This window comes from Trichechus manatus, unplaced genomic scaffold (assembly GCF_000243295.1).
Source record: "Trichechus manatus latirostris isolate Lorelei unplaced genomic scaffold, TriManLat1.0 scaffold00145, whole genome shotgun sequence".
NCBI classification, from domain to species: Eukaryota; Metazoa; Chordata; class Mammalia; order Sirenia; family Trichechidae; genus Trichechus; species Trichechus manatus.
In genome coordinates this window covers 418,179-443,302 of record NW_004444081.1, presented here as the reverse complement: position 1 = coordinate 443,302, position 25,124 = coordinate 418,179, and the positions used below count along the sequence as shown (strand labels likewise).

The 25,124-nt window shown below is 36.9% G+C and overlaps 1 protein-coding gene across 2 annotated transcripts in view; it reads right to left on the bottom strand.

The window, feature by feature from the left end:
• The window catches only part of ATF6 (activating transcription factor 6), a 284,401-nt gene that overhangs the window by 113,207 nt on the left and 146,070 nt on the right, over nucleotides 1-25,124 (bottom strand). The gene's annotated exons all lie outside the window — the stretch shown is intronic.

Here is a 25,124-nt window from a genome sequence, read left to right as displayed (position 1 = left end):
GAGCAGGAGAAAAGTGGAGAGCAGAACTCAAATTCTAGTGAAAAGACCAGACTTAATGGTCTGACTGATACTGGAGGAAACCCAGAGAGCATGGCCCCTGCACTCTCTGTCAACCCAGAACTAAAACCATTCCCGAGGCCAACTCTTCAGTCAAAGATTAGACTAGACTACGGGACATAAAATGATACTTGTGAAGAGTGTGCTTCTTAGCTCAAGTAGATACATGAGACTAAATGGGCAGCTCCTGTCCGGAGGTGATATGAGAAGGTAGAAAGGGTCAGGAGCTGGTTGAATGGATACATGAACTCAGGGGTGAAAAGAAGGAATGTGCCATCACAGTATAGGGAGAGCAATTAGGGTCACATAACAATGTATCTGTAAATTTTTGTATGAGAGACTAACTTGAATTGTAAACTTTCATTTAAAGTACAATTAAATAAAATTAAAAAAAAAAAGAAAGTAAAAACAGTACCCTATGATAGTTTTGGATAGGGAGAGATGAGAAAAGGAAGAAGTCAAGTATGTGCCATTTTTTCCTTCGGGAAAGAATTTCTATATATTCTTAAGCCTCCTCCAAGAGATTAATTAGATATAGATATATTTTTACACAGACATATTTACATTCAAGCTTGGGAAATTTAGGGCTATCAAACAGAAAAGGAAAATAAAATCTTGAAACAGGTCCCAATTTTCCCCATTTTCTTTATTACTTTAGAACTACTATGGAAATTTCCTTTTATACAATTATAGTTTAAAAAGTCCTCAAAGGTATATATTGTTTAACAAATGGTTACTCTATTTTCAAAAGAGTCAATATTTCTAGTTGCTCTTTTAAAGAAGTGGGGAAGTTTCTTTCCACTTAACATCATGAAACTGATTAATGTAGCCATTTATAAAATTATTTTCTTTAGTTGTCTGATGACAGAATATAAAATCCTTAAGGACTTCAGCTGTTCTATTTCCTGGTATGATGTAAGAGTTTATTTATTCATAATGTTTCCTGTCCTTGTTAGTAAAAGTAGCAGTTGATAGGAAAATAACAGCTCCTAATTTTTCTTCCCCCATCAATCATCAGCAATCAGCAGTTGTTTTAAGAAATTCTTTATGAATTTGCATGCCTGGATTTGACCCATGAAATTATACTGAGTGCCAGCCAACAGGTGGAGAAAGGCCAGGGACAGCTGTGCAGAGTGTTGTCTTGTTCAGGTGAGCTTCTCCTTTCTCCACAGCCCAGTAGGGTTCATCATGGATTGATGCTAATAACTGACAACACCACTCTTCTTTTAGGAGTAGTTACAGATTTACAGATTGATTTATCCTTTAAACATCTCCCAACTCCAAAATTAGGCCCCACAAAGAAGGGATTCTGTGTTCCTATGTGTGAGTTCCACTTACATAACTATTCTAAGCAACTGTTGTTGTGTCAGCTATTGGACATAAATGTAACCTTGAGATAGGGATTGGGATTCAGTCCTTCAAAACACATTCTTCACCGATTTCTGCCTATAAAAGTTAGGAGAAATATAATCAATGAGACTAAATTCTATGTAATCTTAAAACTGGTGGGTGGTAAAAATACTTATCTATCTCCTTATATTTATAAAATCCTCATTTCCAGGTTGTAATGGATTTTAAGTTATCTAGCCCAAATGACTACATTTACCACTTACAAATACTTGCTTGTGAGTATCATAAAATGCTTTTTCATTCTTTATTGTATTTACACCCAACACTATATATAGCCTTAGTTTTACGATGCAGTTACTGACTAACTAGAACCAGACTCTAAGATGACCAACTGCATCACTTTCCCCTCCTTCATCCTTCCTCCTAGACTGCTATCAGAGCACAGAGATAGGAACTGCAGAGACACTCAGTGGAGTAGAGATAGGAACTGCAGAGACACTCAGTGGAGTGTTACTTTGTCAACTGTGGCTGCTAATTTAATATCTCCAGAACTCAGTCTCCAAATCTAACATGTGTGTATGCCTTTAAGTTAAGAGGACTAGCAATACAGCAACATGCTTAACGCTATGGAGTTAGCCTACCAAGTTCAAGTCCTGGCTTTGCCACTTACTAGCTGCATGACCCTTGGTAAGTTATTTAACTTCTCTGTTCTTCATTTTCCTCATCTATAAAATGAGTGTTATAATTATGGCCATCTCATAAAGGTTGCTTTGATGATTAAATTAGTTAATATATATAAAGAGTTCTATTTAGCACAGTGGCTTGAATATAGTAACGGCTCAATAAATGTTAGTTGTTACTGATGGAGGGCTCTATATCAGCACTCCAAAATCTCCCGACCCTTTGAAATGGGGCAGAACTATGAATTCTAAACAAATAAACCAAGATGTAATGTTCTTATTCACTATCTTGTTGGCTAGAGTTAAATATAAGTAGTTTTCTAAAAAAAGTTCTTGAATTTCTGAGATGATCAATATTTAGAGACTATATCACAGAGGTCATAGATAAAGTGAGCACAAAGCTTATTAGCTAACTTGGCTGGAAAGTGCAGTCCTGAGAAGAAAGAACCTCTTCTAGCAATACCAGTACCAGTTGCTGTACGGTCTATTCCAACTCATGGTGACCCCCAGGTGTGTCACAGTACAACTGTGCTGATTATTGTGGAAGTAGATGACCAGGCCTTTCTTCTGGGACACCTCTGGGTGGACTCGAACCTCCAACCTTTTTGTTAGCAGTGAAGGACACTAACCATTTGCACCACCCAGGGATTCTTTCTGGCAATGGCCATATATTTATTCATCAAGTTCATATTATTTTATCTTACAAATTACGTGACTGGTGTATCTTAGAAACAATGATGCCTATACTCAAGGTTCCTTAAGATCATTGGTCTTAACAAAAAAACCTACTCATCTCTGGGTTCTAGATTTTTAATTTTTTCAGATGCTTTGGCCAATAAGTATTTATTTTGATAACAAAAATAATTGATGTAAACATATTCTAGATCATATTATAACATAATTCAATTTTGGGGCCGGCAATTATATTTTTTATGATTAATTGAACAGAGAGGAGCCTATTAGGTCCCACCCCCAAACAATTGTTAAATCAGACAGAACAAAGGTTTCTTAGTGGTTCAAACAAAGAAAACTGAAGGAAGAATTAAGTTATCACATAGTATTCAATAGCATGGAACTGTTTAATAAATAATTTAAAGTAACTGTACCATGAGAGTCAGTATTACCTTCATTTGTTAGTACTACCTGTTTCAGAAAAACATAATCTATTACATAAATTAATATTAATTTGAATTCTGCTGGCTTTGTAATTTTATTTATATTTAGATCATCCATTCTTAAGATAACTATCACTAAATACTTTTAATTATTCTAATGGAAGCGTTTATATACTTTTGGTTATTTAATTTATATAATTATTTAGTTTTTGTAGTTGCAGAGCTAGAAGTATAAGATTTTTCTAGAACTAAGTTTTATGTTTATATGTACTTAATAAACATTTTAATAATAACTCAGTGCTGGAGGAGAATGTCTTCTTTTAAAGGGGGTATATAATTCAAGTTTGAGAAACACTGTGCTCATAAAAATCCTCCCCTAATTCCTTGTGCAGTTACAAAATTATCTTCCTTAAATGCATGTCTGATCACATTTCTGTCTTCTACAGGATAAGGACCAAATTCCTTAAGCATGGTCCACAAGTTCCTTCCTGAGCTGGATCCTGCCATCTTTCATCTCTCAGAACCTGCTTTACATTCCAACATCAGTTCTCTCACACTTCTTATGCCTTCATATTCATATTCACCTCTCTGTGTGAAATTCCACACTGCCCCATCTTCCTCCCACCCTCTACCTTATTCATCCTTCTACAATCAACTCAAGAGTTGTTCCTCTGACAAACCTTTCTTGATACCTTCTCCTCCTTCCTGTATGAAGTCAGTGCTCAGCCATAAGTTAGTGTAATGATACCTACCTCATAGAGTTGTTGAAAGGATGAAATAAAATAGCACATAAAACAGCTATGACAATAAATGCTTCATAAATAGTAGGAGTTTTACCTGTAATGTCAGAGTATTATGCATATATCTCCTTTATAGTTCGTCAGTGTTGTAATTCTGGATTTACAACTCACTTTTCTCCACTATAATAAATTCCCTGAGGACAAAGATTTTATCGTAATCATCTTCATATGCTCTACAGTAGCATGGTGTCTGGTAACAGTAAGAATTCAATGAACATTACTGAATGAATGAATAATGAATTAATGAAGCAAAATAGGATAAAATTTTATCAGACAGCACCTGACTAGCAGAAAAGATGGGACTATCAGGAAACTTGTTTTTTTCTCTTTTCCCTTGAAAAACTCAACTGTGCTACGTCATATAAAAGTCCATTTTGGAGCTCTAGTAGCAGTCTTTTGGATTGAACCCTTTAGGGATTTATAAAGGAAAGGTACCCAAAACAACCACTACCGTCAAGTTGATTCCAACTCATACTGACCCTATAGGACAAAGCAGAACGGCCTATAGAATCTTTACAGAAACAGACTGCACATCTTTCTCCTGCAGAGCAGCTGGTGGGTTCGAACCGCTGAGCATTCGGTTAGCAGCCCAGCACTTTTAACCACTGCACCACCAGGGCTCCTTAAGGGAAAAGTAGGAAAGGAAAGGTAGGAAATGTATTTTTTTCTCCCATCAAGAACATGCAGAGTTTTATACTCTGCTTATCACTCTAGTAATATGCTAGATTTCTACGAGTAACAGCATTACTTAGTTCTAACAAATAGCCCTCACTAAATAACTGGAGTTCATCTGTGGAACAGTAGTCACGCAGTACTACATGTCTGTGCAAAATGAACGTGTCGGGCAGTACTAGAGAGGTACGCACCAGGAGCAAGGGTGATGCTGACTCTGACTCATGCTCCTACTGTTTATATATAACTTCTTATTAGCACGGGATTTGTTTTATTTGGCAAAAATACAAGATTTCAACTGACTGAGAGAAGAAGATGTAAGAAAATGCCTAAGTATAAAACTTCGACAGCTGAATAATAATCTAACTCAGTGCTGTATCAACAGGCTCCCCAGGGGCTGGTGCAAGCTGAAATCTGTCCAGAATTACAAACTACAAATTTCATGAGATTCTACTGCAGTGGTTAACCAAAGATTTCATTTCTCTATAGACACTTCCATTTATAATTGCTAAATTCACTAGTTGGGATTAATTTTTTAGATTAGTGTACAAAATATATACAAAGAGTTTCTAATTTATTTAAATTTCACCAGCAACAGAAATAGTCAAAAGAAAATTTAAAAAGATAAAAGCCAAAGAATTTATATGCTTCAACCTGAAAAAATGTAATTTCTCAATGTTCATTTAAAATTACTGTCCTTTTACTCTGATTTTCCTTCTCAGTACCTATTACAAACTGGTGTTCTGTTGTATATTTATTTGTATATTTGTTTAGTTCTGTCTGTAGAACATAAGCTTTGGAAGAGCACGGGCTTTGTCTGTTTTGTTGATTGCTAGATTGCTTGCAGTGAGAACAGCCTGGAACATAATGGCTACTTAATAAATATTTTATTGGCTGAATGACAATTGATTAACTCTCTTGATTAAATAATAATTCTTTCAGGATAGCTGCAGTTGGAAAAGCCTTTTTTTCTAAATTATAAGAACCAGGCAATTATTCAAATAAATAGTCACATCTTAGTATGAATAAAGTTTATCAGGTATTGAAATCAGTTCTTAATAGGTTTGAGGAAAGAAATCTTTTATGCTCCAAAGATATTTCACATTCATGTTTTTGCTTAAAGAACAACAAAAGAGGCACTACAAAGTCAAAAACGTTTTGGATTTTGGTATTTATCACTACCAGTCACCTTTTTAAATTAGGGGTATTTGTTTCAAAATTAAATCAATGATTCACATTTTGGCAGATGAAGAATATGCTTCCCTAACTTTACATTTTCAAATCAGGTCAACTGCAACAAAAATGCTATAATACAAATAAAAGTATAAATAAACAATTGAGTCTGGACTTATTTTGGTTCTAATAAGTATTTTGCATAAGGAGATACTACGTCTTCCCTAATCTAAGCCAATCACAAAACTGGCAAAATAATCCTAGGAGGATAATAGCTCTTAAATAACCAGCAATCATATATAAACAGAAATTAGGTTGACGCTTTCTGTAAGGTAGGGTATTATATATATACATATATATATACCAACATATTTTATTAAAAAATAAGCAAGATAAACTTTATAACTAAAAAGGTGACCCAAAGCACCTCAACCAAAGTGAAACGGCTTTATCAGAATAGACTTGAACTGTTTTATAATTTGAATTCAAATTATTTTACCAGTAATTTTCGATCTTCTTAATAACCTATGGACGTCTATTATCTATAAAAATATCAGCTAACAGACTTTTTCTAGAAATAAGAAACAAAGAATTGCAACCTTGTGCAATTAAACCTATTAATAATTACTAAACCTATGCCGATGTGTTTTAAAATCTATATATGATTACGTGTGTATCTTATTAACAGTTCTAAGAAAACAATAAAGACTTGCTTTGTTCTACAAATGAAAATAATGTTTATTACATCTTCTGGATAAACACATGATGTATCAGTCATATCTCCTCCTGACATATTCCTATTGATGACTCCTACCTGATGTCAATATAAAAAAGTCAGATTAAAGACTACATAGTTTCTTTCTACTAAATCCGTCAGAATGAATGTGATATAGTCAATCTGAATAAACCCTTAAAACAGCTGAAAACCTGGTATCTGCTGTTATGCAGTTTCCTATACGTAATCTAAGTCTCTAGTTTCTGTAGACATCATGTGAAATGAACAATGAATTAGAATCAATATAAGAAATATTTCAAAGAACTCTAAAATCACTTTTTCTAAAGGCTATTAGAAGAGGTTATAGATTAGTAAGAGAGATCTTGCCTGTCTTTGTTTGGAAGAGCCCTTCCTTTCAAATTTGTGACTCCCTTTCCCCCCAAAAGGGGAAAAATGTAGGCCTAAATTCTCTAAATCAAGCCTTCATAAACCCAGTTAGCTAGTAACGTATAAGCCACTGTTGTAAAATCTTGCAGTTTCAATACTCACTCTTTCCAAATGTGCTAATTTTGTCTTCTCTAAGTCTGTCTATTGATGAATGATGAGGAAAATAATAGCATTAAAATGCTTGGGAAGCTGGTGGTGGGAGTGGGAAATCATGGATGATTACACTCCATCTAATGAAAACAAATCCCCCTACCTTGTTCCTATCTAGCTATAAGTTCTTCAAACTCTAGCCTAAGCTTCCAAGGTCAATCCCTTGATAGGGAAGTGAACATTTGTATTGTTGTTAGGTGCAGCAGAGTCAGTTCCAACTCATAGCGACCCTATGAACAGCAAAACAAAACACTACTCAGTCCTGCACCATCCTCACAATCATTGCTATGTGCGAGCCCATTGTTGCAGCCACTGTGTCAATTCATCTCATTGAGGGTCTTCCTCTTTTTTGCTGACCCTCAACTTTACCAAGCATGATGTCCTTCTCCAGGGACAGTCCCTCCTGATAACATTTCCAAAGTATGTGAGACAAAGTCTCACCATCCTTGCTTCTAGGAGTAGTCTGGCTGCTCTTCTTCCAAGACAGATTTGTTCGTTCTTCTGGCAGTCTATGCTATATTCAATATTCTTCACCAACACCATAACTCAAAGGCATCAGTTCTCCTGTCTTCCTTATTCATTCTCCAGCTATTGCATACATATGAGACAACTGAAAATACCATGGCTTGGGTCAGGCACACCTTAGTCCTCAAAGTGACATCTTTGCTTTTTTAACATTTTAAAGGGGTCTTTTGCAGCAGATTTGCTCAATGCAATATGTACTGTGCTAGTATTTGATTTATTATTTCAACTAAACTTAACAACCCAGGAAGAGGTAACTATTAATACTTCTGTATTAGAGAAAAGGACACTGAAGCTCTGAAAGTATTTCCCTAAAGCTTATGAGTTTGTAAGCAGTAGAACAATGCTGATTCAAACTCGTATTTATCTCACTCCAAAGCCCATGATACATGATCGCCTATAAAAAATGCTGCATCAGCCCCCAAAAAGTTATTTTCTTCAATAAACTAAAAAGTAATGACTCACAGCTGAGTAGAAAAAAAACTTTTTTTCCTATTTCTGAATAAGGCTGCAAGATGCTACAGGATAAACTATACCATGTACTATTTTCTACTCTTTAAGCCAATCCATAGAGTATATGTATGTGTATGTATGTATGTATACACACACTCATACATATACACATATATTTTCAAAAAATTCGGTCTAGGGTCTAATTCTACAGCTCTCTTTTGCTAAACAAAGGAAAACCACTAGTAGGTTAGATAAGCAGCAGCAGACATTTCTACAGGAGCCTTATTTTTAGTTCCTCTTTCACTTTTCTGAGTATTTCCTAGTGCTGTGATCTATATAAGTACGTTATGTGTTAGTTTAGTCTCATCTGGTTTCTAGAATCTTGGTTTGGCAGTATGTTCCGCTACCCATTATGCTTTTGCTATAATTATCTACAGTATATATTATGCTTCCAAAGAGTATATAAATAACATTTCATTGGCTAAGTATAAAGACTGGAAATTTCAGGTTGAAGAAGTTCAATCACAGGATCCTGTCTTAAGAAGTTTCAGCAAAATGTACAACCTAACAAAAAAGTCACGGATAACATGTGGAAAACTGACAGCATGGTATAACATTTTTAATGTGGCTTTGCTTTAATTCTTCCTTTAAAAGTTATTGAATTAAAACATGGCATTGAATATCATACAATACTGCATATCCATATGCAAAAAAATGAACTTTGATCCATACCTCACTCCATATACAAAAATTAACTCAAAATGGATCACAGACCTACATGTAAAACCTAAAATTACAAGACTTCTAGAAGAAAACATGGGAGAAAATCTTTGTAACCTTGGATTAGGCAAAGATTTCTTAGGACAACAAAGGCACAATTCATAAAAGAAAAAAACTGATAAATTGGATTTCATCAAAATTAAGAATTTCTGCTCTTTGAAAGACATTCATAAGAGAATGAAAAGACAAGCAATGGCCTGGGAGAAAACATTTCCATATTATATAACAGATAAAAGACTTGTATCCAAAATATGAAGACGCCCTGGCAGCACAATGATTAAACACTTGACTTCTAACTGAAAGGTCAGTAGTTTCAACCCACCAGCCACTCAGGGAGAGAACATCTGGCAAACTGTTCCCTTAAAGATTACAGCCTAGGAAACACTATGGGGCAGTTCTACTCTGTCCTCAGGGCTGGTATGAGTCAGAATCAACTCGACAGCACACAACAACAACAATAATATCCAGAATATATAAAAAACTATCAAAACTAAATTATTAGAAGGTAACAACCCAATAAAAAATGGTCAAAGATTTTAACAGGCACTTCACTCATAAAGATATACGGATGGCAAATAAGCATATGAAAAGATGGTCAACATTATTAGTCATTATGGAAGTACAAATTCAAACCACAATAACATGTCAATACACATCTATTGTTGTTTTAGTTTATCGTCCACCAGATTTTCAACTCAGAGACCCCATGTGACAGAGTAGAACTGCCCCATAGGGTTTCCTAGGCTGTAATCTTTATGGAAGCAGATCATCAGGTCTTTCTCCGGGAGCCACTAAACCTTTCGGTTAGCAACCAAGCACTTAATTGTTAAGCCACCGGAGCTCCTTACATACCTATTAGAGTGGCTAAAATTAAAAAGACTAGCCATATCAAGTTTTTATGAGTATGTGGTGGAACTGTAACTCTTATAAACTGCTGGTGGGATTGTAAAATGGTACAACCATTTTGGAAAACAGCACAACCATTTTGGAAAACAGCTGGCAGTTTCTTAAAAAGTTAAACATAACACCTACCATATAACCCAGCCATACCACTCCTAGGTATTTACCCAAGAGAAATGAGAGCATATGACCCTACAAAGACTTGTACATGAATGTTCACCATAGCTTTATCTGTAGTATCCAAATTTGAAACAACAAATGGCCACCAACAGATAAACAGATAAATGGATAAACAGATTGTGTTATAGCCATACAACAAAATATTACTCAGCAAAAAGAGGAATGAACTACTGATACAAGCAACAACATAAATGAATCTCAAAATAATTACGCTGAGTGAAAGAAAAGAAAGAGTACATAATGTAGCACTCCTTTATATAAAATTCTAGAAAATGTAAACTAAGTTATAATAACAGATGGTAGATGCATGGCTGTCTGGTGACGGGGAGAGCAGGTGAGGAGGGATCACAAAGGGGCATGAGAAAATCTAACACTTTTGGAAGCGATGGCCATGCTTGACTGTGGTTATGGTTTCACGGAGACATACATGTGTCAAAAATTATCAAACATGCAGTTAAATATGTGCAGTTTATTATGTCAGTTATACCTTACTAAAAGAGAGAAACTGAGAACTTCTGGCAAAGGCAGCTGTCTGACCCCAGGTTTAACCCTTCCCAGAACTCTGATAAAGATGTAACACTTTCCAGAAGCTAAAAATTCAAGATAAAGACCTTTCTGGGAAAAGTTATGCTAAGAATTTTTAAAAAGCAAAGTTAGAAAGTACCCAACTGCAAATAAGTAGATAAGCCATAACTAGCCTATAGAACGCAGACAGAAAAACTTAATAAATCAATTCAAACTAAAGTCCTGCTTTTAGATAGCCTGCCTTCTGCCAATCAGGTAAATGACAAGCAATCATTTTAAATTGGAAAAAAAAAAATCCCAATTTGGGGAAATCCCCTAACAATTTGTACTGTATATAAACTGATCAAAATTGTAATGTGACGAGCTCATCTCTTTGGAGGGGAGTCTGTTCTTGAACAGTTTTCTCACTCAATAAATTCTTTTAACTCTAATTGACTCAATAGAGTTTTCCTTCCACAACCTCAATAAAGCTGTTTAAAAAAAAAAAACCTTAATCTTCACCTTAAAACACACACACACACACACACACACACACACACACACACACACAGCATTTGTGACGAGCATATTCTGGTTCTACTTTGGATGTGGAGACAGCTTTTAAGGCAACCTGCATGTATAACGAAGCTTTTTATGGCTTACAAATCTTCACTACCAATTTTAATTATAAACTGTTGAAGAATAAATGCTGGTCTCAGATAACAGCGAATTAAATTTAAACAAGCTACAAGGTGTACTTTTTACATTAAGAGAATCAGAGCCTTCCAAGTGGTCTAGTTCCCTGATTGCTATGAAGGTTAATTTCTCAGAAGGGGATAAGACAAATTCAAGGCAAATGCTGAATGTTCAAATATTCCTGATTATGATAGTATAACATTAAAGCTTATTTTGAAAATGATAGAAAACAAGCCAAGATGAAAACAAAAAAAATATTATTAAGTTCCAGCTATGAATATTTTCTAGCTTCTAACAGGCACACACTGCATGGTTTAAAGTCAGGAAAGGTGTGCGTCAGGGTTGTATCCTTTCACCATACCTATTCAATCTGTATGCTGAGCAAATAATACAAGAAGCCTGACTATATGAAGAAGAACAGGGCATCAGGATTGGAGGAAGACTCATTAACAGCCTGCGTTATGCAGATGACACAACCTTGCTTGCTGAAAGTGAAGAAGACTTGATGCAGTTACTGATGAAGATCAAAGATCAGAGCCTTCAGTATGGATTACACCTCAACATAAAACAAAAATCCTCACAACTGGACCAATAAGCAACATCATGATAAACAGAGAAAAAAGATTGAAGTTGTCAAGGATTTCATTTTACTTGGATCCACAATCAACACCCATGGAAGCAGCAGTCAAGAAATCAAAAGACACACTGCACTGGGCAAATCTGCTGCAAAAGACTTCTTTAAAGTGTTGAAAAGCAAAGATGTCACCTTGAAGACTAAGGTGCACCTGACCAAAGCCATGGTATTTCCAATTGCATCATATGCATGTGAAAGCTGGACAATGAACAAGGAAGACTGAAAAAGAATTGACGCCTTTGAATAGTAGTGTTGGTGAAGAATATTGAATATACCATGGAAATGCCAAAAGAACGAACAAATCTGTCTTGGAAAAAGTACAACCAGAATGCTCCTTAGAAGCAAGGATGGCAAGACTATGTCTTACATACTGTGGACATGTTATCAGGAGGGATCAGTCCCTGGAGAATGACATCATGCGTGGTAAAGTGCAGGGTCAGTGAAAAAGAGAAAGACCGTTGACGAGATAGATTGACCCAGCGGCTGCAACAGTTGGCTCAAGCATAACAACAACTGTGGGCATGCGGCAGGACCAGGCACTGTTTCGTTCTGTGGTACACAGGGTCACTTTGAGTCAGAACTGACTCGACGGCACTTAACAACAACAACAACAGGTGGAACTGAATAAAAGTGTGAGGGGAGAGAAGGAAGAGAAGAGAAAGAAGAGAGGCATGGCAAGAAGATATATTTGCACTTTTCCTCACAGCATCTCAAAGTATTGATGACGGTCAAAGATTTCAAAGATGACTGATGGTGTTAGCAGAAAGAAAACAAGCTATTGCATAGAGATGTAATAGTACAGTTGTGCCTACCATACCTTCTAGAATATTTTTGTCACCATGAGTGATAATGGAGTAGCTCAGGTAAAGCATCTCAGTGCAGTCAGGTCTCAGCTTAGCTGTTAGTCTCTAGGAAGACTTCCCTGCACAGAACAGCCCCTCCCTTACCCCCATACTAGTGAGAGTGTGTTGTCAAAATAGTTTATATTTACCTCAATCATCACAACCATCATACTGTATTGTAATTACCTATTTGCCTTTCTAAGGGGAATGGAAAAAATGATGATGTAAAAGAGCCGAACAGAAGATTTCAAAAGGCAGCTCAAGAAGACAAATTAAACTATTACAATGAAATGTGCAAAGACCTGGAGTTAGAAACCAAAAGGGAAGAACACACTCAGCATTTCTCAAGTTAAAAGAACTGAAGAAAATATTCAAGCCTCCAGCTGAAGGAGTCTATGGGCAAGACATTGAATGACACAGGAAATATCAAGGGAAGATGGAAGGAATACACAGTCGCTGTCCCAAAAAGAATTGGTTGACGTTCAACCATTTCAGGAGGTAACATATGATCAAGAACTGATGGTACTGAAAGAAGAAGTCCAAGCTGCACTGAAGCCACTGGAGAAAAACAAGGCTCCAGGAATTAACGGAATACTAATTGAGATGTTTCAACAAACGGGCGCACTGCTGGAAGCGCTCATTCATCCATCCCAGGAAATTTGGAAGACAGCTACCTGGCCAACCAACTGGAAGAGATCCATGTTTGTGCCCATTCCGAAGAAAGGTGATCCAATGGAATGCGGAAATTATCAAACAATATCATTAATATCACATACAAGTAAAGTTTTGCCGAAGATAATTCAAAAACACTTGCAGCAGTACATTGACAGGAAACTGCCAGAAATCAAGCCAGATTCAGAAGAGGACAGGGAATGAGGGTTATCATTGCTGATGTCAGATGGATCCTGGCTGAAAGCAGAGACTACCAGAAAGATATTTACCTGTGTTTTACTGACTATGCAAAGGCATTCGACTGTATGGATCATAACAAATTATGGATAACACTGCAAAGAATGAGAATTCCAGAACACTTAACTGTGTTCATGGGGAACGAGTACTTAGACCAAGAGGCAGTCGTTTGAAGAGAACAAGAGGATACTGTGTGGTTTAAAATCAGGAAAGGTGTGCGTCACGGTTGTATCCTTTCACCATACCTATTCAGTCTGTATGCTGAGCAAATAATCTGAGAAGCTGGACTATATGAAGAAGAAAGTGGCATCAGGATTGGAGGAAGTCTCATTAACAAACTGCAATATGCAGATGACACAACCTAGCTTGCTGAAAGTGAAGAGGACTTGAAGCACTTACTGATGAAGATCAAAGACTACAGTATGGATTACACTTTAACAGAAAGAAAACAAAAGTCCTCACAACTGGACCAATAAGCAACATCATGATCAACTGAGAAAATACTGAAGTTCTCAAGGATTTCATTTCACTTGGATCTACAATCAATTCCCATGGAAGCAGCAATCAAGAAATCAAACGGCATATTGCATTGGGCATATCTGCTGCAAAAAACCTCTTTAAAGTGTTACAAAGCAAAGATGTCACTTTGAGGACTAAGGTGTGCCTGACCCAAGCCATGGTATTTTCAATTGCCTCATATGCATGCAATAGCCGGACAATGAATAAAGAAGACTGAAGAAGAATTGATGCCTTTGAATAATGGCTCTGGTGAAGAATAATGAATACACCACGAACTGCTAGAAGAACAAACAAATCTGTCTTGGAGGAAGTAAAGTCAGTATGCTCCTTAGAAGCGAGAATGGTGAGATTTCGTCTCACATACTTTGGACATGTTGTCAGGAGGGACCAGTCCCTGGAGAACGACATCATACTTGGTAAAGTAGAGCATCAGTGAAAGAGAGCAAGGCCCTCAACGAGAGGGTTGTTGCAACAATGTGCTTAAGCATAACAATGATTGTGAGGATGGCACAGGACTGGTCAGTGTTCTACATAGGGTCGCTATGAGTTGGAACCAAATTGATAGCACCCAACAAGAACAATAATCTGCCTTTCATTCTTTTTTGGATTATAAACTAGTGCAAAGGCTGTATTTTACTCATCAACTGTAACCCTACACCAACCAGGTACACTGTTGCAGAGATTTCACTTTAAACTCATTATCTCATATTGCAAACTGGCATCTCACTATAGCCTGACACTCCTACTATGTTTCTCTGATAGGCTTACTATCCCACTTGCTAAGACAACTATTTCATACGTGCACCTCTCTCCCCAAATTTCCTACACCTTCTCCAATATCCTCATTCTCAGTAGATGATATCACATTGTTCTTCACTGGGAAAACAGAAACAATTAGAGGTTTCTTCTCCTCTTCCTGGCACCAAATCTCCGACCTATGAACCCCCTTTCCTCTACCACAAGAGAAGAAAGGTTCCACCTTCTACCGAAGGGCAATCCTTACCTCTGTGATCTGAATTTCACCCTCTTCCCTCTTCCCAAGGACTTTATTCCTTTGGATACTGCTTATTCCTATCTACTGGTTCATTCCTTAAAAATATACAATTATTATCTAGGGTTTAAAAAACCCTCCCTTTTCTCTATTCCTTTTATAGGCAAAATTCTTGAAATAGTTATGCTGTCTTCATGTACCCACCACCTAATGTCCTTAATCTAACTTCCACTTCTATCTCATCACTAAAGAGCTCTTGTCAAGGATCCCAGTGACTTTCATGTTGACACAGCCAGTAGATACTTACTTTCATCTTACCTGACCTCTTAGCAGTATTCAAGAGTCAATCACTCCTTCGCTCTTGAAAAGGTCTCCTGTCTCGGCATTCTTGGCTTCCCTCCCACCTTGCTGGATGCTCCTTTTTAGTCTCCTTTGCTAGCCCAACCTTCTCTAACCACGCCCTAATTCACTCCAGAGCCCTCTTCTCCCTCTACACTCAATCTCTAGTTAATTATATTACTCCCGTGGATTTAAATATCTATCAATGGATAATTCCCAAATTCACCTTCTTAGCTCAGATTTGTCTTCAACGCCAGTCTCAGACTCACAGACCTAACTGCCTTTCTGACCTAGTCCCTTGAGAGTCTCACAGACATTTCAAACTTAATGTTTGTAAAAAGAACTTTCAATTTTCATCCCAAGTCTATTATCTTTCTCCCTCTACCCCAAATCTTTCCCATCTCAATAAATGGTAACCCCATCTACCTAATAACTCAAGCCAGAAATCTAAACATATCCAATATCTCTCCAATTCCTACTGATTCTATCTGCAAAATATATTTAGAACCCATTCACATTACTCCACTGCTATCATCATATTGCCTGGACTACTGAAAAAGCCTTCTAATTGGTCTCTCTGCTTCTACTTGGTTTTCCTCTAATCCATTGTCCAGGCAGCAATAAAAGTCACCCTACAGACTAAATCATTCATGCTATTCAAATGCTTAAATCCTTTCATTGGCCCTCAGAAAAAAATCCAAACTCCTTACCATAGCTCACAATGTCTTGTATGGTCTGGCCCCTTCCAATCTCTCCAACCTCGTTTTCGTTACTCAGCCTCACCCTTCATCCCATTCGTTCACTAGCCTTCTGCCACATTGTTTTTTTCTTCTTTTTTTTTTTTCCATTACCTCAAATCAAGTTCTTTCCTGACTTATGGCCTCTGTACATGCTCTTTCTTTTGCCTGGAATCTCTCCTCTCACCCCATATTTGAGATCTCTTCAAAATCCTTATCACAACTTACTAAGTATTTTACTAATCTATCTGTTTATATTTTTTTTCCCCCGGTCAGCATCACCAAATAAAACATAAGCTCCATGAGCAAAGAGGTTGTGTCTGTCTTATTCATCATCAGAAACTTATTAAATAGCTCCTAAGTAAATATTTGAGGAATACATGAATAACTAAATCTTAAGATATAAAGTTTCCATGATTTAGTAATGGATTAATGGAGAAAGCTCTGAAAACACATTATTATGGAGTTTAGTTACATGGACTCCACTACTGAAACTTTCCATCTAAATACAACAAAAACATAAACACACTTTGATGTCTTGTTTTTCAATAAATATTTTTTAATTTCTAAATTTTTAAATTTTATCTAAAATTTATTATTAAAATTTTATTATAAAATAAAATAAAATCTATTTATATTTTTCATACATTTAAAGATGAATTGTTGGCTTAAAAATCTAAGACACCAAAAAAGATAAAATTGATATATTAAAGAATTCTGTGGCACAATCTACTCCAAAGAAACTGGTTAAAACTATTCATAAGAAATGCCCATTATGCTGAAAACTATCTTTCTTTTGTTTTATAACCAACAACCAAACCCACTGCCATCAAGTTGATTCCGACTGATAGCCATCCAATAGGACAGAGTAGAACTGTCCCATAGGGTTTCTAAGGAATGGATGGTGCATTCGAACTGCTGACCTTTTGGTGAGCAGCCAAGCTCTTAATCACTGCAGCACCAGGGCTCTCTTTTGTTTTATAGATATTAATAATTTATCTTATTTTCTCTTAGCAACAAAACATTTCAAATACTTTTCTGGTGCCAGTTAAGCTTTGTTGTCACTTTGAGACCAATCATGTAGAGTTTAAAGAAAAAGAAACTCAATATTTTAAATGTAAACACAATGAGTCCTTTAAAAGTCAAAAATTGTTATGGCTTTTCAAACTAGAAATAAAAAGGCCACTGAAGCAGGGTGAGTTATCGTAATGCATTGGGTTGAGAACCACACATGATACCTCAGAGACTAATAAAATATTGAATAGGTGACCTTATCAATGTCTGAGGGATGAAAAGTTAGTAAAAGAAATCATGGTACTTTTCAACCATACAAGAACTCATCAAGTTAAAGTTTTAGCTGCAAATGTGAGAACTGAGTTAATATCCTGACTGCAGAATTGTGCTTTTATTTTACAAATGGAAGAATCTACAGACTTGATGTTTTGCTTATATTCATGTGGTATAACTAATTAGTGACAAAGATCTTTTATAGGAATGTTTGGCAACAAACACAAGCAGTACTAAAATATTCAATGTTGAGTAACTTTTTTGAATCTCATGATTTATCATGGAACAACTTATGGTGCAAAAGCAATGCCAATGGCTTAGCATGACTCAAGACAGTGGCACCAAACGGTAGTATAGTTCACTGTATTCTTCGCCACTCCATGTTCACAAAATAAATGAACAAATAAATAAATGCCAGTTTAAGAATGCCCTTGATGAAGCAATAGAAATTACGAATTTTGTTAAAGTCTGACCCTTGAGTAGACTTCTTTTTAATATTCTGTGTGACAAAATGGGAAATATACATAAAGTACTTCTGCAGCACACCAAAGTACAATGGTTGTCTAGGAAAAAATCACTTGTGTAACTGTTTTGAGTTATGAGCTGTACTAGTTAGTTTTTTCATGGAACACCAATATTTACTTGAAAGAATGACTGACAGATCAAGTATAGGTAGTTAGACTTGGGTATCTGATAGACATTTTCTTGAAAATGAGTTAAGTAAGCCTGCCATTTCAAGAAAATCAACTGATAATATTTTTGACAATGATAAAATTTGAGCTTTCAGGAGAACTAGAAACTTGTACGTGCTACCATCAGCTTCACAATCCTTAAAGCCTTTTCTGATGAGATTTGTGGTGCTATTAAACTGTAATTTTTAAATACTGAATAATGAAATGTACCAGCATTTGGGAGATCTTCATAAGTCAATGAACCAATATTTTCCAAATTACCAATGTGAGATATTACAAAATCACTCGTGGGTAAAAGATCCATTTAAAGTGTAAGATAAACCAATTGATTTTAATGTATCAAAGAATGAAAAGTTCACTGACTTGGCTTCCACACTGCAACGTAATATTTTAAGAAATCACCTCTTGTTGAATTTTGGTGTAGGACCAAAGAAGAATATCCAAAATCATCTGCAAAAGGCTATTAAATATTCCTTCTTTATCCAACTACTTCTCTGTGTGAGGCCAGATTTTCTTCATATAGTTCAACCAAAAAGATTAATGCAGAAGCAGCTATGAGAATCCAGCTGGTTTCTATCAGACTAGATATAAAAGAGATTTTCGAAAATGTAAAAGCCATGCCACACTTCTCACTAATGTTTCTTTGGGTTTTGGAAGATATTAAGGGATTCTGAAAACAAGAAGTTTGAGAACCACTAATCTACACCAATGTAAGGATCTCCACTCTCTTGGCATTCATTTGGGTCTTCGGCCTGATGGCGAAATAGGAGTGGAAAGGTCAGGGTCAAACATACAGAAGAGGAGTGGATAAATGTTTGATCAGATACATGTCTGCCTACACAGCTCTGAGTTACATTTTCCCCATTCCAAAGTCGAAGAAAAATTAATTTTTTGATTATTTATCATCCTCTTTAGTTCACACTGCTTGTACTTCTACCAGAATAAATATTCAAAAGTTACTAACTCAAAGCACATTTTAGAGGGAGAACTCAACCAGCCTCTTTAAGGGACTTCAAAGTAAACATGTGATACCCTCCCTCCAGAGACTCATTCATAACAGAATAAAAGTTACTGAATTTCTATTCAATAAAAAAAAAAAATCGGAAAACAAATAGCTGTATAACTTAAGCTGAATAAGAGAGGCCTGTTTATTCTGTAGAGCACTGGTGGCATAATGGTTAAGTGCCATAGCTGTTAATCAAAGGTCGGCAGTTCGAATCCACCAGCCACTCATTGGCAACCCTATGGGGCAGTTCTACCCTGTCCTATAGGGTCACTATGAGTTGGAATCAACTCAATGGCAATGGGTTTGGTTTATTCTGTATGATATTTTTTAGTTTAATATTTTGAGATTCATATCTGGGTTTACTATACTCAGACATACCAGAAAAGAAACCTGTTGCTGTCGAGTCGATTCTGACTCACAGCGGTCCTAAAGGACAGAGTAGAACTACCCCACAGGGTTTCCAAGGAGCAGCTGCTGGATTCGAACTGCCGACCTTTTGGTAAGCAGCCAAGCTCTTAACCACTGTGCCACCAGGGCTCCATAATCAGACAGAGAGGACTTTAAATAAATTACTCAAAAGATAGTCTGTGGGAGATTCAACAATTTAAGTTGACAAGCTTTACTCGAGTAACTTCCATATATAAAATAAAATAACCTTCCATATATAAAATATCCCCCGGGGGATAAAATGCTAAGACAATCCCATTCTTCTAAGAGGGTATGACAGCCATTATAAACAGGCCTCTATAGATATAGATATGGAGCTTATTTATTCTGCAGTTTAAAATGACACCAGTCTGTTTAGCATCCTAACTAAAAGATAATCATCTCTGTCCATAAACTCCTAAGTTTCTCACATGCACAAATGGTAGCTAGCCTTTTAAAAATGCATTTCAATTCACTAATTTTCAAAGACTGATTTCTAGATTTACCATAGGAAATAGATGGCCTTTATAAAAAAAAAAAAAAAAAACTCAAGAAGCTGGTCTATCACAAATTCTCTATCACATTATGTTTATACTACAAACAACTTAGAATATGATGTCAAATTGACGTTCAGTATCCAGGTGGTTCACTTGATCATTCATTCACTCACTCAGTATTACTGAATACCTGCTAAATGCCTGGTACTATGTTGGGTGCCAGGGATAGAGTGATGATTAATACAGAGATATTTCTTGCCCTCAGGGTGCTTATGGTCTGGCAGGGAAAATAGACATTAAACATACAACTGTATAATTACACAGCTGGACATATACTGAACTCCTATTCTCAGCTAATCATCCATCCTGCTAAGCTTCCCACATGATTCCCATACTATGAATTAGAAAACTCCTCAAAGCCTATCCATAAAATGCCCTTTATAGTAGATCAGCAGCAATGGCTTGAAATAATATCACACAATTATTAGTCTTCAGTTTTTCAGGAAAAACCAACTAGGTGTCAGTGTTCAGATTTGCTGATGGTGTCAAAAGTTAAACAAATCAGAGTCCAAAATGAACAAATCACTGCATACGGTAGGGTAGGGGATTACATGTGTGTTGCAGACCTTAATCCTGAGTCAGATCATAAATCATCAGCTTTTCTAATTATAATAACTGCTTCCTCCATAATTAAATTTTGTGACATCATCAAAAAGTACCAAATTTGGTTTAGATTTAAAATGATTTAATAGGCTATTTTGCTAGTTTTCTGACTTGTATATGAAGAAAAACTCTTAAGACTATATAAAAATTAAACTAGAAATACTCTTAAGTTTTAAATTTTAAAAATCCTTTACCATTATTAAAAAACAACTCCTTATTTAAGATTTAGAACACTTTTTATGTCTCAGAAATATTTTAAATATGAATTTATTTTTAAAAAATCTGGCTTTGGGGGGCGGGGCCAAGATGGCAGAGTAGTCAGATGCTTCTGGTGTTCCCTCTTACAACAAAGACCCGGAAAAACAAGTGAATCAATTATATATGACAATCCAGGAACCCTGAACATCAAAGGCAAAGTTGAGGAAGTGGACTGAGTGGCACGGAGAGGGAGAGATGGTTCGGAAGAAGCGAGGAGTTGCCAGACCTGACCCGACAAAAGCCTGCGCCCATCAGGTCTGATCAGCTTGGGGGTGCGCTGTGAGGCAGGCAAGCAGCAGCACTCAGGAGACGTTTTCCGCACCAGGAGAGACCCAGCAGCAGAGAGTCTACTTGGCCATCCAGAAACAGTGAGAAGCAGCCCTTGATCGGCGAAAGATAAGTACTTGTGACCGGCCTACTGCACGGATCAAAAACACCTCCCTTAGGGAAAAACCTCTCTCCCATTTATGTCCCCACTCCCTGCTCTGCTATGGATCCTGGACTGGCTTTAGCAATTGCTGAGTTCCCTGGGCCAGAAGTAGGACCCATGACATGCCCTGAGCCATTCTCTCAGCCTTGGAGAGTGAACAAATAAACAAATAGGGGAAAAAATAATCCGCTGGCTCCTCTAAGCCAGGAACACAGGGAAGGCACAGCTCCTTTGCCTAGGCACAGGCATAAGGGATCCATGGACTTTGAGTGCCTTTCCCCCTGCATAGACTTGTGTGGGCCACTTCAACAGCATAGGCACTGATTACTGCAGTACAACAGGGTATATACCTGAAGTCTAACTTCAACTGTTTCAGCTGTGAAATGGTAGGTTTGTGACATTTCACACTGCTCTGCCCATTCAGCAGGGTCTTCACCTACCCACATCAGGGGCCTGAGGACTGGTGGCTCCATCCATGCCACCTAGCCACCTGCGATAGGGGCCCATGAATAAGAGGTGCCCCCAGTACTTACGGCCAACAGCATTAGGTGCTCATAGTCCGGCTGCAAAACCCATCCACCTACGTGCTCTAGGGAACAGGGACACGCCTTCCTCCTGGACACTGGGGTGTGGCCGTCAGCCCCCTGCCTTGCTCTGAGTGTGTCCCCCTGCTGCAGCCAGATGCCTGTGCCTACACCAATCACCCCTGCCCATCTAGAACTGTGAGAGCCTACACCACATACTTGGTGGCTCTCTACCTGGGCACGTGAGCTGAATCCATACAGCAGGAGTGGGCAGACTCCTGAGCTCACATACCTAGTAACAGATCTAACCATCTAGTGACAGGACATTAGAGCTTCAAAGGTGCCAGTAATCAAACTAGCTCATATGAGCAGTCTAGTAGGGCATATCAAATCAAACAAGAAGCTAGGACACAATAAGCAAACATAAAATAAATAAATATAATAACTTATTGATGGCTCAGAGACAACAGTCAATATCAAATCACATAAAGACACAATCCATGATGGCTTCGGCAAGCTCACAAAATAAAGAATCTAGAAATTTTCAAGAGGAGGAAAATTTCCTGGAATTATCAGAGGCAGAATACAAAAGACTAATATACAGAACTCTTCAAGAAATTAGGAAGGAAATTGAGCAAAATGCAGAACAGGCAATTAGGGAAATTAAAAAGATTAAAGAAGAGCATAATGACAAATTTAACATGCTGCGAGAATCCACAGAGAGACAGCAAGTAGAAATCCAGAAGATTAACAATAAAATTTCAGAACTACATAACTCAATAGTGGGAAGAGGCCCTGAATAAATAAAGCATTACTAAAGGAGAAGAACAAAGTGGGAGGCCTTACAATACCTGATTTCAGGACCTATTATACTGCCACGGTAGTCAAGACAGCCTGGTACTGGTACAACAACAAATACATAGACCAATGGAAGAGTTGAGAATCCAGATATAAGCTCATCCACTATGAGCAGCTAATATTTGACAAAGGCCCAAAGTCCATTAATTGGGGGAAAAGACAGTCTCTTTAACAAACGGTGCAGGCATAATTGGATATCTATATACAAAAAACTGAAACAAGACCCATGTCTCACACCATATACAAAAACTAACTCAAAATGGATCAAAGACTTAAATATAAAATAAAAAACGATGAAGATCATGGAAGAAAAAATAGGGACAACGCTAGGAGCTCTAATACATGGCATAAACACAATATGAACCATAAGTAACAACGCACAACCACCAGAAGAGAGACTAGATAAGTGGGAGCGCCTAAAAATCAAACACTTATGCTCATCAAAAGACTTCACCACAACTCAGTCGAAAGTCACAGGAGCAGAATTGAGGCAATGGAAGTCAGGATTAATGAGACTGAAGATAAAGCATTTGACACCAACTTATTTGAGGAAAAATCAGATAAAAGGATTTAAAAAATGAAGAAACCCTAAGAATTATGTGGGACTCTATCAAGGGGAATAACCTACAAGTGATTGGAGTACTAGAACAGGGGGGATAACAGAAAATACAGAGAGAACTGTTCAGAATTTGTTGGCAGAAAACTTCCCTGACATTGTGAAAGGTGACAAGATATCTATCCAAGATGCTCATCGAACCGCACATAAAGTAGATCCCAAAAGAAAGTCACCAAGACATATTATAATCAAACTGGCCAAAACCAAAGATAGAGAATTTTAAGAGCAGCTAGGGATAAACGAAAAGTTATCTATAAAGGAGAGTCAATAAGAATAAGCTCGGACTACTCAGCAGAAACCATGCAGGCAAGAAGACAATGGGATGACATATATAAAGCCTGGAAGGAAAAAACTGCCAACCGAGAATTATATATCCAGCAAAACTGTCTCTCAAATATGATGGCAAAATTAGCGCATTTCCAGATAAATAGAAGTTTAGGGAATTTGCACAAATCAGACCAAAATTACGAGAAATACCAAAGGGAGTCCTCTGGTTAGAAAATCAGTAACATGAGATAACAGTCCAAGATTAGAACACAGGACAAAGCAACCAGATATCAACCCAGATAGGGAAGTCACAAAAGTAAATCCAAGCTAAAACACTGAAAAGAGGAAAACAGATGTCAATATGTAAAAGATGACAACATTAAAACAAAAAAGAGGGACTTAAAAAATGTAGACATAGATTTTTCAGATGGACGGGAAGTCCAGGCGATATAAAAAAATAAAAGACTGGTATAAACTTACAAAAATAGGGGTAAATATTAAGGTAACCACAAAGGAAACTAACAATCCTACAAGTCAAAATAAAAAACCAGAAAAATATAAAGACAATCAGCAAACACAAAATCAACAACAATTAATAAGATGAAAAGAAAATACATAAAGAAAAACGACTCAGCACAGAAAATTAAGTGGAATAAAGAAACTGTCAACCACACACACACACAAAAGTATCAAAATGATAGCACTAAGCTCATACTTATAATTACACTGAATGTAAATGGACTAAATGCACCTAAAAAAGAGACAGAGAGTGGCAGAATGGATTTAAAAAACATGATCCATCTATATGCTGCCTACAAGAGACGTGCCTTAGACTCAAAGACACAAACTAAAACTCAAAGGATGGAAAAAAATATATCAAACAAACAACACTCAAAAAAGAGCAGGAGTGGCAATATTAATCTCTGGCAAAACAGACTTTCACACAAAATCCACCACAAAGGATAAGGAAAGACACTATATAATGATTAAAGGGTCAATACACCAGGAGGACATAACAATAACAAATATTTACGCACTCAAACACAAGGCTCCAAAATACGTAAAACAAACTCTAACAGCACTGAAAAGAGAGATAGGCAGCTCCACAATAGTAGTAGGAGACTTCAACACACCACTTTCAGTGTAGGGCAGAACATCCAGAAAGAAGCTAAACAAAGACACAGAAGAGCTAAATGCTACACTCAACCAACTTGATCTCATAGATATATATAGTGAACGCGCCACTCAACAGCAGCCAAGTATACTTTCTTTTCCAATGCACATGGAACATTCTCCACAACAGACCACATATTAAGCCATAAAGCAAGCCTTAACAAAATCCAAAGCATCGAAATATTACAAAGCATCTTTTCTGACCATAAAGCCATAAAAGTAGAAATCAACAACAGAAAAGCAAGGAAAAAAAATAAAACAC